This window comes from Orcinus orca, chromosome 1 (assembly GCF_937001465.1).
Source record: "Orcinus orca chromosome 1, mOrcOrc1.1, whole genome shotgun sequence".
NCBI classification, from domain to species: Eukaryota; Metazoa; Chordata; class Mammalia; order Artiodactyla; family Delphinidae; genus Orcinus; species Orcinus orca.
Window position 1 is genome coordinate 171,090,438 of NC_064559.1, and position 14,463 is coordinate 171,104,900.

At 46.8% G+C, this 14,463-nt stretch overlaps 1 long non-coding RNA gene across 1 annotated transcript; it reads right to left on the reverse strand.

The window, feature by feature from the left end:
• Window positions 1-4,715: 4,715 nt before the first annotated feature.
• On the reverse strand, window positions 4,716-10,810 carry LOC125961584 (uncharacterized). The gene is made up of 4 exons (XR_007472456.1): window positions 10,768-10,810; window positions 8,548-8,892; window positions 8,213-8,350; window positions 4,716-4,826 (listed from the first exon to the last, which is right to left on the reverse strand). It is a non-coding gene; the product is annotated as an uncharacterized LOC125961584 (long non-coding RNA).
• Window positions 10,811-14,463: the final 3,653 nt, after the last annotated feature.

Consider the following 14,463-nt stretch of genomic DNA (forward strand, 5'->3'; position numbering starts at 1 on the left):
GGCTGTGGTGTAAAAAGTCCATTTTCAGCTTGCACAAATACATTGAGTCTACCCATCCATGAACCAGGCCTGGGTTTTTCTCCTTCCCATCAGCTGCTTGTTGCAAACCTCCTCTGAAGCCGTAGGTCAAGCTGATGGAGAGGCCTCAATGCAACAGAGGTAGGAGACATGGCATTTGGGTCCTATTTGCACCTTCTCAAGCCTGGTACCAAGTGTACCCTTTAAATTATATCATAGAATTGCTGGTGTATCTGATAATACCTACCTCTTGATAAGCATCTCTGATTTCATAGTCATCTGATATTCTAGGTCAGGTGCTTGGTTTATATCCTAAGGTCCAGTAACATGCCAGGAACTTGTCTTTGAATAGTGAAGACTTCTCTGCTGTAGAAATATGAATACCATTCTTCCAGAATCCCAGAAGCCTACACTGAAACCCTTATTTTGAGGCTAGTCAGAGATTCCGCATGGTTTTTTGTCTACCATGGGCACCTCTAACATCACTGGGTCTACTGGGTCATAGAGCCCAGGGTCAGGGCAGCTTTCACAGCAACCTGAACCAGCTGTAGAGAGCTCTCAAAGTAGGTAACCTTTTAAGTCACCCAGAAAATGGATTAGAGCAGTATACCTAAGTGTAGGCTGGACTGCTAAGGGCTGTGACTCTTAGTTGTAGGAGATTAAAGTGCAATAACAACCTTTACTTCGGGGTGGTGGGATGTCCTCCAATGCCCTATGCCATTAGACTACTAACGTGTTGTTAATGTGGCAGGCCCCTTAATCTACGTAAGGTGAATCTGCTCTCTGGCACACAAGTTTCTTTCCAAGAGTACTTCTGCTCATGAGATCTGATTAACAGGATATCATCAGCTCGTTGGATCACTATGATGATATCCTGTGGCAATGTCAGAATGATCCATGTTCCTTTGACTTATACTGAGACAGAAAGGAGGATTATCGTTGCCCTGGGGCAAGGTGGTCAGTGTGTACTGCTGCTCATCCTGGGTGAATGTGAAATGAGAACTGTGACCTGCTGATCTTCCTTTTTGACGGGGATTACAAAGAATACATTTGTGAATCAGTAGATCCATACCAAGTGCTGATTGATTCTAGCAGAGATACCATATCTGGCCCAATGGCTGCGGTTGGTTAAGTTTCTGGTAGTCCACTGTTGTTCACCATGATCTGTTTTTTGCAGGGGATATAATGGTGAATTAGAGAGGGTTATGGTAAAAATCACCACCCCTGCATCCTTTAAATCACTGAGGGTAGAACTAATTCCTGCCGTTCTATCCACAATGTAGCACTGCTTCTGATTCCTTCTCTTGGGCAGGGCAGGGGACAGTTTCAGGGGTTCTCACTTGACCTTTTCTCACAGGGTGATATTACTGTAAGATGGACTTGGACCAGGACTCCCTGTGTCATCTGGCCTTCATACAATCCCAGTCCAGCAAGGGAGCCATGATGGCATATTGGGTTTCTTGGTAGGAGTGCCAGTTCAGGCACTTTATTCAATAGCTCTCAAGGGACTTGGGTGTTTCCCTTTCTCCAGTATGGAATTAGTCTTATAACTGGTTATAGGGCTTTTGGGGGAAAGTGGGGGTAATATGTATTATATATATTTGCTATGACACTGCCAGCTCCTTCCTCAAGGGGACCTGGCCTATCCTTCAATTAATGGACTCTGGATCTGAGAACTGGCTCAAGTCCAGAAACTGGGCAAGGGACCGTCATTTTCCCCTGTGGCAACTGATTATCAGTCTCCTGCTTCCATGCTTTGGTACTTTTTGGTTTATAAGTCTACACTCTAGAAGGCTGCCTATCTATCTCATCTCTGGAAACACTGGTCTGTTAGCCATCATCACACATACTCATGGGTCAGAGTCTCTGGTTACCATTCCAGTTTTGTTGCCCATAACACCCACCTTGCCTCTGATGTTTTAGGTGCTACCACCTGGCCCCTGAGAGTTCAGATTTCTATATTCCTACCGCCACTAGGTAGCCCAGTTCCATAGCTCTCTCTTTACCATCGACTTGGCTTACAGAGGAAGCCACCACTGAGTTTCTTCTAGAACCTCCCTTGTTATTCCACACATCCACTTAGTAAAGTGAGTGTCTTCTAGCCCTCCTACAGAACTTAGTCAGTGGGTGGCTGTCTGGTCTTACATCATAAATCCATTCTAGCATGCCCACTGCTCTGAGCCTCTGACCTCTTCCACAATACTCTGCCGAGGCAGCTATGGTATTTCCACCTCATTTACTGTAGGCCATTGTCATCTCCAAGTTTCAAGGAACCATCCTAGCAACGTGTTAAGGTTGACTTTGAACATCCTTGTCAGGCTGAGAAGTCCTGAGTGACAGGAGCACCCGCTTCAATAAACTATCTCCTGTCTACCCTTATAGTTTTCTTCCACCACGGTCGAACACCCTCATGTATAATCTTCCAGTTCCTCCTGGAACTATTTATTAGTTAGTTCCTGTAGCTCTGATGGCGAAGAATCTGTTATCTTTTTTAAAAATTAATTAATTAATTTGGCTGTGTTGGGTCTTCGTTTCTGTGCGAGGGCTTTCTCTAGTTGTGGCGAGCGGGGGCCACTCTTCATCGCGGTATGCGGGCCTCTCACTGTCGCGGCCTCTCTTGTTGCGGAGCACAGGCTCCAGATGCGCAGGCTCAGTAGTTGTGGCTCACGGGCCCAGTTGCTCCGCGGCATGTGGGATCTTCCCAGACCAGGGCTCGAACCCGTGTCCCCTGCATTGGCAGGCAGATTCTCAACCACTGCACCACCAGGGAAGCCCCAAGAATCTGTTATCTTCCATATAAAGGCCGGTACTGCTCCATCAAGTCATGCTGAGATCAGACCATAGTTTTTGGTCTACATGTTATGGGCAGTGGGGTGGAGTTGGCGGGGGTGGGGGGCGGGGGGAGGCAGGAGGAGAATCATTGTCTTGGGAGGCATTTGTCTTAGGTGAGGACTTTGCATGGTCTCTTGGCAATGGGAGGCTTCTCTTCTCTGTGAGGGGAAGAAGGGAGGCATTTTTGCCAACATACGGGGTTCAGGAGAATGTGGAGGTCTGAAGTTCTTAAACTGGATCCCAAGTCTCAGGGTCTCTTCTGCCCCGTGGACCCTAACTTTAGCCCAGGACTTCCTGGGGCTGTGGATTCAGTCTCTTTGGTAACCCGGCCATGCTTACAATAAAATCTTGGGCTGATTTTTGGCACAGTCTGTCCTCCAGCTGGAAAGGACAAATGTCTCTTTAAATTGTGCCATGGAGACCTTCTGGTTTTCACAGTGCGCCCTGAGTTGCTGGTGGACTTTACTGAGCCAGTCAGATTCTCTGTCTTCAAGGCTTCTGAGGCAGATAACAAAAGCTAACCAGCTCCATGATCCTGTAGCTGTCACTGCCTCCATACCTTTCAAGTGCTGGAGCTTTACATAGCCTTTGATTCCCTTTCCACTTACATATCTGCCCAGTCCATCGCAGGTGAGAGCCATGAATTGTAATGCTGCAAAATCATCCCACTTCCCACTAGAAATGGGATTCTTTTTGCCATCTTACTGTTTAGTGATATAATTCTGGAATCTCCTCCTAACATCTACTTTCTAGGGTCATTTCTGTTACCAGCTACTCAGTTTGGGTTTCCCGGAAAGTATATCTTGAGGCAAGAATTTGGGTGTGAGTAGTTTATTTGGAAGGTGATTCTAGGAGGCACAGTGAGGGAGTATAAAAATGAGATAGGAAATGGAGAAAAGCTAATAAAAGTTATGCTAATGAGTGGGTTGCCTCTGACATCACCTGCAGCTCAGTACAACTGGGGACCCTCTAAGGGCTAGGAGGTGGGAGGTCTTACCCACCAAACTCTAGGCTCTTCTTGGGTTAGGTTGTTTCTGGGGTATTAACTCCTCAGCATTTCTGGCCGGCCCTGCATGTGACTGAGAAGACTCCACTACTAGAGAAAGTTCTCAGGCAGAGACATAAGCTGTTGGCACTCTGCAGGGTAGGGTGGGGCTCCAGGCAACCCACATCTCCTTTCTGATCCCACAGCCTCCTCCCTGGTGTGTCCCAAGGCTCCAAGCTGACCATGCCATTGTGCTGTTTCAAATCCTACAATGACTTCCTGTGGTTCTCAGGATGGAGTAGCTGCAGTTCCCTGAGGACCAGTGAAATGCCAGGTGTTGTATAAAGGTCTGCTCTTGCATTAGTACGTTTTATCTTTACAAGAGCCTCATCATGTTCATTCCACTGAGGAGAAAACTGAGTCCCAAAGAGGTTTGAATGCCTCTGACTGGCACAGAGACACCCTTCATAATGCTGTCCCTGCCTGCTCTTCCTCACTCTGAGCCCTCTCCTTTGTCTCAGCCATATCAAGCCACTTGCAGTTCCCTAAACAGACCCATCTTCATACCTTCCTACTTTTCTCTGTGCAGATTTCTTTGTCTAAAAAGCTTTTTCCTTTCAATATCTTACAAATGCCTTCCTGTCCTTCAAGACTCAGCTTAGGTGACACCTCCTCCAGGGAGTCCTCCTGCCCTGCCAGGCCGAGTTAGCCCCTCCTTGGTGCTGCCACAGTCTCTGGGCTCTCTATCAGACCACTGCCCCCTTGGTGTTCTGTTTGCCTGTTTACGTGTTTGTGCCCCTGCCAGGAGAGGCTGAGGGAACTCTCAGTGGATATTTGGGTGAATGAAGGATTAGCCCATTTATTTTAGTTCTCACTCTTTGCTAGCTTGTGCTGCTTCCCCACTTTTTCACATTCCTAAGTTTTTCCAAGGCCAAGCTGTAGGCTTCTAGGGAGGCAGCCATCTCTGCTCTCTTCCCTGGATTGGAAGCTCCTGGAGGGCAGGAAACATAGTAGACTTCTCATCACTGTCTCCCAGCACCTAAGCCAGGCCTGGCCCAAGAGGAGATGGTGGAGCTCGACACACACAGCTGAATAAATGAATGACTAATAAGTGTTCTTCATGATGTGCGCATTCACGTGCTGTGTGCTGTGGAAATGAACAAGGCAGACATACCACGTCTCTGTCCTCAAATCTGGGGTCCTCTGGCAGCTGACCCTGAGAAAATGGCTCTCGTGCAAATAGGTTATCTGAGAGGTGATCCCAGAAAGCACTTTCCCAGGACAGAGAGGAACTGAGGCAGGCAGGCAGAGAGCTACCTGAGGCTGTGTCATTGAAGCTCACGTCCCCACAGTGAGCAGCTGGAGCTTCATCGCGCTGGGAAACCCTGGGAACTCCTGTGCAGAACACATGCCTTAGAGCTCTCATGCTGAGGGTGAGGGAGCTGGGCTGTTTATACAGGGACTCCGACAGTCAGCGGTTGAGGGCAGTCACGAGGGTGGGGAAAACGGGCTCTGGTAGCCAGAGGAGGCCCTTAGGGAAAGCAGTGCAGATGCTGGCTGTGGAGTGGTAAGGACAAGGGCTGTGGGTGGAGAGTGGACAGTGACTGCTACATCCAGCCAGTGACAGTCACATATACATGTCATCACTGTACATCCAGCCAGTGGCAGTCACATACACATGTCGTCACTGTACGGCCAGCCTCCAGGTGAAAATTCCAAGGACCAGATAGGTGATGTAAAAGAAACGCTTGGGTGGAGAGCAGTTGCCTCTTAAAAGTTGCCTACCCTCTGCTTTGCCAGTCCCTCTTACTCTGACAGAAAGTCACTGCTAGTTTTAAGGAGGATGCATGTGGGTGGAGGCTGTCTTTGATCCTGGGCTGCTGTCAGAGTTGTTAGACCCCTTGGGGCAGGGACTGTGACAGGTGGACAGTGTGTGCCCAGTATAAGTGGGAATGAGAAGGCTTTTCTGCTCCAGCCACTCGTCACCACGTGGGAGTCTGGGCTGCAAGATGATGTGGGGTCAGATTCTTTTTTTTTAAAGAAAAGTGGTAATCTAGATATTTATGTATAATCTCCTGATTTTAAATGTACTGGATTGAATAGTGTCCTCCTCACCACCCCCACCCCCCAGAGTCATGCTCGTCTGGAACCTCGCAACGTGATCTTATTTGGAAATAGGGTCTTTGCAGATGTAAGATGGGGTCCTATGGTTTAGAGTGGACCCTAATCCAATGACTGTGTCCTTATATGAAGAGAAAACAGGGACTTAGATATGCAGAGGGAAGATGGCCATGTGAAGACAGAGGCAGAGATTGGACTTGTGCTGCCTCAAGCCAGGGAGTGCCAAGGACTGCTGCATCCACCAGAAGCTAGAAGAATTCAGCGAGGATTCTTCCCTAGAGCCTTAGGCAGGGGTTGGGGGAGGGGAAGGCCCTACTGACACCTTGATTTTGAACTTTTAGCCTCCAGAACTGCGAGAGAATAAATTTCTGTCGTATAATTGCTTTACAATGGTGTGTTAGTTTCTGCTGTATAACAAAGTGAATCAGCTATACGTATACATATATCCCCATATCCCCTCCCCCTTGAGCCTCCCTCCCACCCTCCCTATCCCACCCCTCTAGGTGGTCACAAACCACCGAGCTGATCTCCCTGTGCTATGCGGCTGCTTCCCACTAGCTACCTATTTTACATTGGGGAGTGTATATATGTCCATGCCTCTCTCTCGCTTTGTCACAGTTTACCCTTCCCCCTCCCCATATCCTCAAGTCCATCCTCTAGTAGGTCTGTGTCGTTATTCCCGTCTTACCCCTAGGTTCTTCATGACATTTTTTTTCTTAAATTCCATATATATGTGTTAGCATACGGTATTTGTCTTTCTCTTTCTGACTTACTTCACTCTGTAGGACAGACTCTAGGTCCACCCACCTCACTACAAACAACTCAATTTCATTCCTTTTTATGGCTGAGTAATATTCCATTGTATGTATGTGCCACATCTTCTCTATCCATTCATCTGATGATGGGCACTTAGGTTGCTTCCACCTCTGGGCTATTGTTTTAAGCCAGCCAGTCTGCAGTACTCTGTTATGGCAGCCCTAGGACACTAATACAGTTGGCAGTGACTCATTTTTAAATGTTTTGTGCTGCCCCCATGGTAGGGGGGTAAAACACCTCTGGAGGCTGGTCCCTGAGTTGCCAGTTTACACCCTTGGCTTTGGGACCTGCTGTGACAGAGGGCAGGGGAGCTAAGGAGGAGCTGCTGGTGGTGCCTGGGGCAGCAGGGAAGGCTTCCCAGGGGCGGCGGGTTGGAGGAATGTGTCCCGCTTGACTGAGGAGGCAAAGGTGAATTGGTTGCTGGTGGGTGAAAGAAGGAAGTGCTGGGTTAGGCTGAGGTTTTGGGCTTGGTTGACAGAGGGTGTGGAGACGGCACTGTCCAAGGTGGGGAGGACAAGCAGTTTGAGTGGAAGTCAGCTCAGGTTTTAACCTCTTGAGTTGGAGGTTTCTGTGGGACATGCAAGTGGAGACGGATGGGGCATCTGGGCATGTGGGTCCGTGCTTAGGAGAGGTCTCTGGGCTGGAGACAGAGATTTTGGGAATTGTCAGCAGGGAAGGACTGTAGCCAGAGAGGTAGGAGGGAAACCTGGAGTGACCACATCAAGGGGGCATGGGACCTTCTTGAAGGAGGGAGGTCAACACTGCCACAGGCTGCCAAGGGGTTGCTTTAGCAAATAGAAAGAAGGTTTTCTTTCATTTGCTTGTTTGAAAAACTCACAAAGCTTTTCAGAGAGGGTCAGAGACAGGAGGGGACAAGGACTCTTGTTGAGTGGACTCGGGATGGAAGCTGGGGGGGCGGAAAGAGGCACATGTGGGCTGCAGCAGAGGAAGCAACGAGTGTGGGAGGGCCACCTGCTGGTGTTGGGGGGCAGGTTTAAATGCAGGTGAGGAGGTGTCCAGAGAAGGAGGAGCTGTTGGAAGGGGTGCAGGGGTTTCGGGGTGGCTTTGGGCAGGAGGAAGGATCCTGATTTTCAGAGGGACAGAAAGACAGGGGCAAGGATGGCAGAGAATGCCGACAACCGGTGAAGGGGAGAGCTGGGGAGGGGTCATCTGTTTGGGGCCACAGCTGACTGTGAGGCAGGGTCTGGGGTCACCTGCTGAGAGTGAGGGCTGGGGGGTGAGGGTGGTGCACAAGGAGAGAGCACCATTTACCACCAGTGGGCACAGCAGGGGCTGACCAGGGCCTCCTTGAGGGAGCCCCAAAGCTCACTCTCCTACAAAGGCCTCACTGTTCCGTGCGCACATTCTTCTTGAAGTGCCTGGTTGGGGGGTGCCAGGGGCTCTGTCCACAAGTTACAGCTGTCGGCTGAAAAGACTGACCTGTGTGGAGGCGTGCATCCCCCTGGGTGTCTCCAGCGCTCCAAGGCCTGGCGGCAGGTGCAGCTGAAGGCTCCTTTGAGCATCTGCTGTGTCTGAGGCACTGGAACATCTTCATTTGGTTTACTCTTTGAAATAATCCTGTGAGAGTTTACAATTCCTCTTTTAGGAATAATCATGGAACTCCTTGCTTGGAGCATCCTGTGCACCAGGTTGGCCCTTTGCATTTTTCACCTCACCTCATTCCACCCTCCTGCCTGCCCTGTGGAGGACGAAAAGATCATCGTTACCCCATGTTGCAGATGAAGAGGGCAGGGCGGGGGAGGGAATTTAAGTACCTGAGCCCGAGCGCCCAGCTGCACCCGGGGCCCAGCTTTTGGAGACCAGGTGCAGCCCTCCTTCTGCTCCAGCGTGTGCCCCTCCCATGCTACCCGTTCGGTGTGTTCACTGTCCAGACGTTCGCCCCCGACGGGGATGGTGAGCACGTCCAAAAGACTTCCCACCGCTGTCCAGCGCTGTCCTTTCAAGCCTGTCAGCAAGCCTCTTGAGAGCAAAATACCGTGCTGGCCGCCGCGGAGCCCCAGCTGGGGCCTGGCGTCAGGCTGTGCTCAGCAAGACGGTGGAACCAAATTTCAGCCACTTGGGCTGAGCAGGCACTTCCTGTCCCCTGCTGAGTCAGCCAGCTGTGGAAGAAAAGGTCAAAGGACCTCATTTTAAGTCCTGGCTCTAGATCCATATGCTAAAGTCACTGAATTCCTCTGAGCCTCAGTTTCCCCATCTATAGGATGGAGGGAATATTTTCAGCAGCACTGCGCAAACCTGGAAACCAAGGCCCCCGTTCCATGTTTTGAGATGATTAGTTTTCAATAATCGTTTTGTTAGTTACAGAAGAATCTCCACTAGTATTTACATAGTGCAAAAAAGCTATTATTACTCCCAAAATGTGATATAAAAATTATCTTTCATACAGCAAAAACACTAAGATGAAAATCCCTTCATGTTATAATTCATCCTAGTTTTTTTTTTAACACCTTTATTGGAGTATAATTGCTTTACAATGGTGTGTTAGTTTCTGCTTTATAACAAAGTGAATCAGGTATACATATATCCCCATATTTCCTCCCTCTTGCGTCTCCCTCCCACCCTCCCTATCCCACGCCTCTAGGTGGTCACATAGCACCGAGCTAATCTCCCCGTGTTGTGTGGCTGCTTCCCACTAGCTATCTATTTTACATTTGGGAGTGTATATATGTCCATGCCACTCTCTCACTTCGTCCCAGCTTACCCTTCCCCCTCCCCACATCCTCAAGTCCATTCTCTAGTAGGTCTGTGTCTTTATTCCTGTCCTGCCCCTAGGTTCTTCAGAACCATTTTTTTTCCCCTTAGATTCCATATATATGTGTTAGCATATGGTATTTGTTTTTCTCTTTCTGACTTACTTCACTCTGTATTACAGACTCTAGGTCCATCCACCTCACTACAAATAACTCAATTTCGTTTCTTTTTATGGCTAATATTCCATTGTATACATGTGCCACATCTTCTTTATCCATTCATCTGTTGATGGACACTTAGGTTGCTTCCATGTCCTGGCTATTGTAAATAGAGCTGCAATGAACATTGTGGTACATGACTCGTTTTGAATTATGGTTTTCTCGGTATGTGCCCAGGAGTGGGATTGCTGGGTCATATGGTATTTCTACTTTTAGTTTTCAAAGGAACCATTCTAGTTTTTTTATTCGAGCATTACAATTAAGACATTGTAATTATAAATATAAATTATAAATTCATGTGGTATATTTAGAAATTAAGTTACAAAATAGTACAAATACTTTTAAGATGTGATGTGCCAACAATGTTAACATTTTTATCACTTTTATCACTAATTAGGATTCAGATTTCAGAGTAGGCAAACAGTCTGGTTGATTCTGTGATATGTGTAAGTGTTAGAAGGGGTAAGGGAAGAGGAAGATGTCCGTAAATAAATTATTTCACAGAAAAAACTTAAAGTAAAAAAAAAGATAATTAAGTTTTTAAATGGATAAGTTACTGTTCTAACCTGTTGGCACAACGTACAAAACCACAGTAATAATAGTTGGTGTTTACGGAGTGCTTACTATGTACTGAGGGCTAGTCTCGCACTTTACATACGTTACTTCATTTAATCCTCATAACAACCCTGTGAGTTAGGTAAGGAAAGCGAGGCAGAGAAGTTAAATAACCTAGCCAGTAAACGATCTAGTGCCAATTCCGTGTCTTTACAGCTGACCACGTCCTCTCTCTTCCTGTTTCTTCGTCTATGAAATGGGTTCACAATACTCAATAACATGCACCAACAGCACCTTGAGGGATCACTGTTACGTTTAGTAGTGCTTGGTCCCCCTATGCCCCTGGGGCTTTCAGGCTTGCCCTCACTGAGTGTCTGTCTGTCACCCCTCCTTTCATTTTACTGCCTTCACTTTCATTCTTTTTTTTTTTTTTTTTGGTGTATTTTCTAACTCTCTCTAGGTCTTCTCTTTCTCAGTCTCCTACCCTCTCCCACCCCCATCCCCAAGAACCTCTCAGTTTTCTCCGCCGGTCCTCTGCTGCCCTCTTGTGGCCCAAGGTGGAAAGGTCGCTCCTCGCGGACCCCGCCCGTCTAGGGCGCTGCGCTCCGGAGGACGCAGCTGGGGGCGAGCGCTGGTGGAGCCAGATGTGGAACCGCGCTGGAAGCTCGCCGTCTGCCCCCTTCAGACGAGCGAGTGGGTTTGGAACCCAGCCTTGGACTTGGCTCACCCGCGGAACTATGTGACCTCGTCTAGGGTCGGGGGCCAGAGGCCGGGCTCGAACCTCGGTTCTGTGTGAACCCCGTCTCTCCCATTCCCCCCACCCGGAGCAGCTGTGGTCGCTGCCCGGCTCCTTCCTGAGCCTCAGCCTGAAGGAAGGCTTCGGCCTGGGTGCGCGAGCGTGCTGCCGCCTCTAGAATTCGGTGAAATTTGAACTCAGGAACTATGATGGTCTTTTCGCTAGCCTCATTCCGCCCAAGGACCGCTCTCCCCGCCACACCCAGTGGTCTCCCTTTTAAATGCTGCTGACGTAACTGAAGGTCACAGTGGTCACCGTGCGTACGCAGAGGAATTTATTCGCCTTCGTGGCACAGGGCCAATGAGCGACAGCGCACGGACTCAGAGCGCTGGCATCTCGAAATAAATACTTTTCTTACACTAACCAGACCCTTCACAAAGCTGAGGTATTCTCCCGTCGGAAACCTGATGAACACCCTCTTCTTAAATTGTTTTATATGGTTTCACAACATTTAACTCAAGTGCTTAAATATATTTTAAAATTGCACGAGCAATGTGTGGTCGTCGCAGAAACATTAGAAAACCCAGCAAAGGGCTGCTAACTAAAGATGACAGGTTGGAAACCTAAGCACTTTCCTGAAACTCCACTAAAATGACAGCAAGGAGATTTGATTAATATATTTAAAGCCACAAGGACAGAGAGAACAGGAGAGGGGATGCCAGCAGCAGCATTTTGCAAGCTGGGAGCAGAGAGAGCACGTTTGAGTCCCAAGACTTCAGAAGGCTGCATCTTACACCCCAATGGGTCTATACAAGCAACTGGATTTAGACTGGGAACCCTCCCAAGGCTCAGGCACTTCTAGAAGTAGGTGGGCTGAAAACAAAGAGCAGTTAGCCTCCCTGATTCATTCCTCCGGGGCCAGATGACGCCCCTCCCCAAGTGGGCAGAAAATGAGAGGTTTATTCTTTAGAAAAGGTAAAACAGAGGGTTTCTGACCTGGGGAGAGGGGAGACTTGAAGGTGGGAAAACAGGAGATTCAGTGAATGTTTACATGCTGAACGTTGAGTCCCCACGATAACACCCCTTTCTCTGCTCGCCTCAGCTCCTGGCACCTGGCAGCCAGGCAGACACCTTGATAGATACAGGAGATTGGAATCTGATCCCAGGAAGAGGGGCAGCCCACGGCCTCCACCCCAGGGCTGCCCACTGTCAGCAAGCCCCACGGATGTGCACACAATTCCCAGTCCGCTTTTTAATTTTTTCTTTTAACTGTTTCTTTTTCTTCTGCCTAATTTCAGGCAGAGAAAAATCGCAAGAATTCCTGTCTATGCTTCACCAAATTCCCCTAATATGTACTATTATTATTATTTTTTTACTGAACATTATCCCTTTATCCCTGAATAATTCAGTGAGTGTTTCTCAAAATCAAGGACGTTCTTTTGTTCTTTTTACCAATTGGTAATAACATTGATTCAGGACTATCATCTTATCTACAGACCTTATTCAGATTCCACCAAGTGTGCCAATAATATCCTTCAGACCAGAAAATTCCAGATCGTGTGCTGCATTTAGTTATCGTGCCTCTTTAGTGTCTTTTCATGTGAAGCAGTTCCTCAGTATTTCTTTGCCTTCCTGACACTGACATTTTTTCCAAGGGTTCAGGACAGGTATTTATCGGAATGTCCCTCAGATTGGATTTCTCTGCTGTTGCCTCCTGATTTATGCACTGCTGGCATGAACATCTCGGAAATGTGTTCTCGTTATGTCATTCAGGAGGCACATGGCATCTCTTTATCCCACTGTCAGTGACGTTAACGTCAATCACCTGTTTAAGGAGGTGTATGTCAGATTTCTCCAGTGTTGTTATTGTTTTTCCCTCTATAATTAATAAGTATTGATCACTCACTAGTTTCAGCATCACTGACTCTTGTTTGAATCACTTGTTATCAGATGTTATCTGGTGATAGTTTGCTAATTTCACCGTTCCTTTTACATTTATTAGTTGGTTTTCTAGGATGAGGAAGAGCTTCCTCTTCTTCCCGTATATTTATTTATAAAGTTATATCAGTGTGGACTCATGGATTTCATTTCAGTCAATGAGTTATATAGTCTGTTACTACTGAGATGTCTATCAGTCTACATCTATATCTACTCTATTCCAGATTTATCCTGTGAGAGCTCCTTCAAGCTGGTTCTTATGTCATCATGATGTCATTCTTTGAGCACATCTGTCACAAACATATTCTGGCCTCATCTACTACTTTCTCTCCCCTAGTTCAGGAATCCGACGTTTCTTCAAGGAGACTTCATTCTTTTAGTAATGTTTCAGATGAAGACAACAAAGGACTGCCAGAGAGCCAAGGAAAGTGTCTAGTAGAAAAGATAGAGACAAGACAAAATCAATCACTCAAACACAAACAGATAAAAGCTACTTGGCAGAAACAGAGGTTATGTAGGGAGATAAAAACTTAAAAAATATTCAACACACTATCATGAATATTTTCAAGGAATCAAGAGAAGCCATTGCATCCAGTAAAGAAAAACAGGATGCTATAAAAAGAGTGATTAGTGGAGAAACAACTATTGGATGTTAAGTATTTGAAAGCACAAGTGAAAACCTCAATTGAGGGGCTATGAGATAAAGATGAGGAGATATCCGAAAATGGAAGCAAAAAGACAGAGATGGAAAATATATGAGCAAAAATAAAACAGAGGTCCAAATTCTGAAAGGTAGGAGTTCTAGAAAAAGAGAAGAGAGAAAATGGTGTTGAGGTCCATGGTAAGAGAGGCAGTGTGTTGGTAGACATGGGCAAACCTGGTCTTTTACCAAATGAGGGGTAGAACTGCAGTTTTCAGGTACAGTATTTGAGAGTTGTTGGGTAGGGGTGTGCTGAAAAGTTGTTTTAACAGCCAGCTCTCCAAGAATGCGGGCATGTGTATGCATCCATAAGTTTATTATAAATTTTACTGATATGAGTAACACAAAATTTACAATAATAAAATAGACAATATTCTTTGTTGTAAATTCTATCTAGCTGACTGATTCTTACAGAATACTTTCACTGATTTTTGCCCAATTCTTTCACCTGTAGCTAGTTGATGGTTGTGATTCAACCATAATTTGACAGAGTTGCATTCCAATCTGCTCTTTTTCCATATAAATTTATTGTCATTAAATCAGATATATGTGCTGTGAAATCATTTCCTAAACCTCATACAAATTGTAGTCATTAAATTTAAACCTCTTTTGGCTTCAGTACTACACATTTTGGAAGTTCACCTGTTTGTGAAAGATGTGAATGACTTTTTTTTTCTGCATTAGATAATAGCTTTCAAATGCTGGGAAAATATTGCTTCAGTATTTTGTGTGATTTACGATGTAACAGCTATAGACCCAACATGTTAATAATCCACAGTATTAGCATTTTCTCCATCACTTTCTTCGTCTGGACCAGAGGTCAGCAAATTCT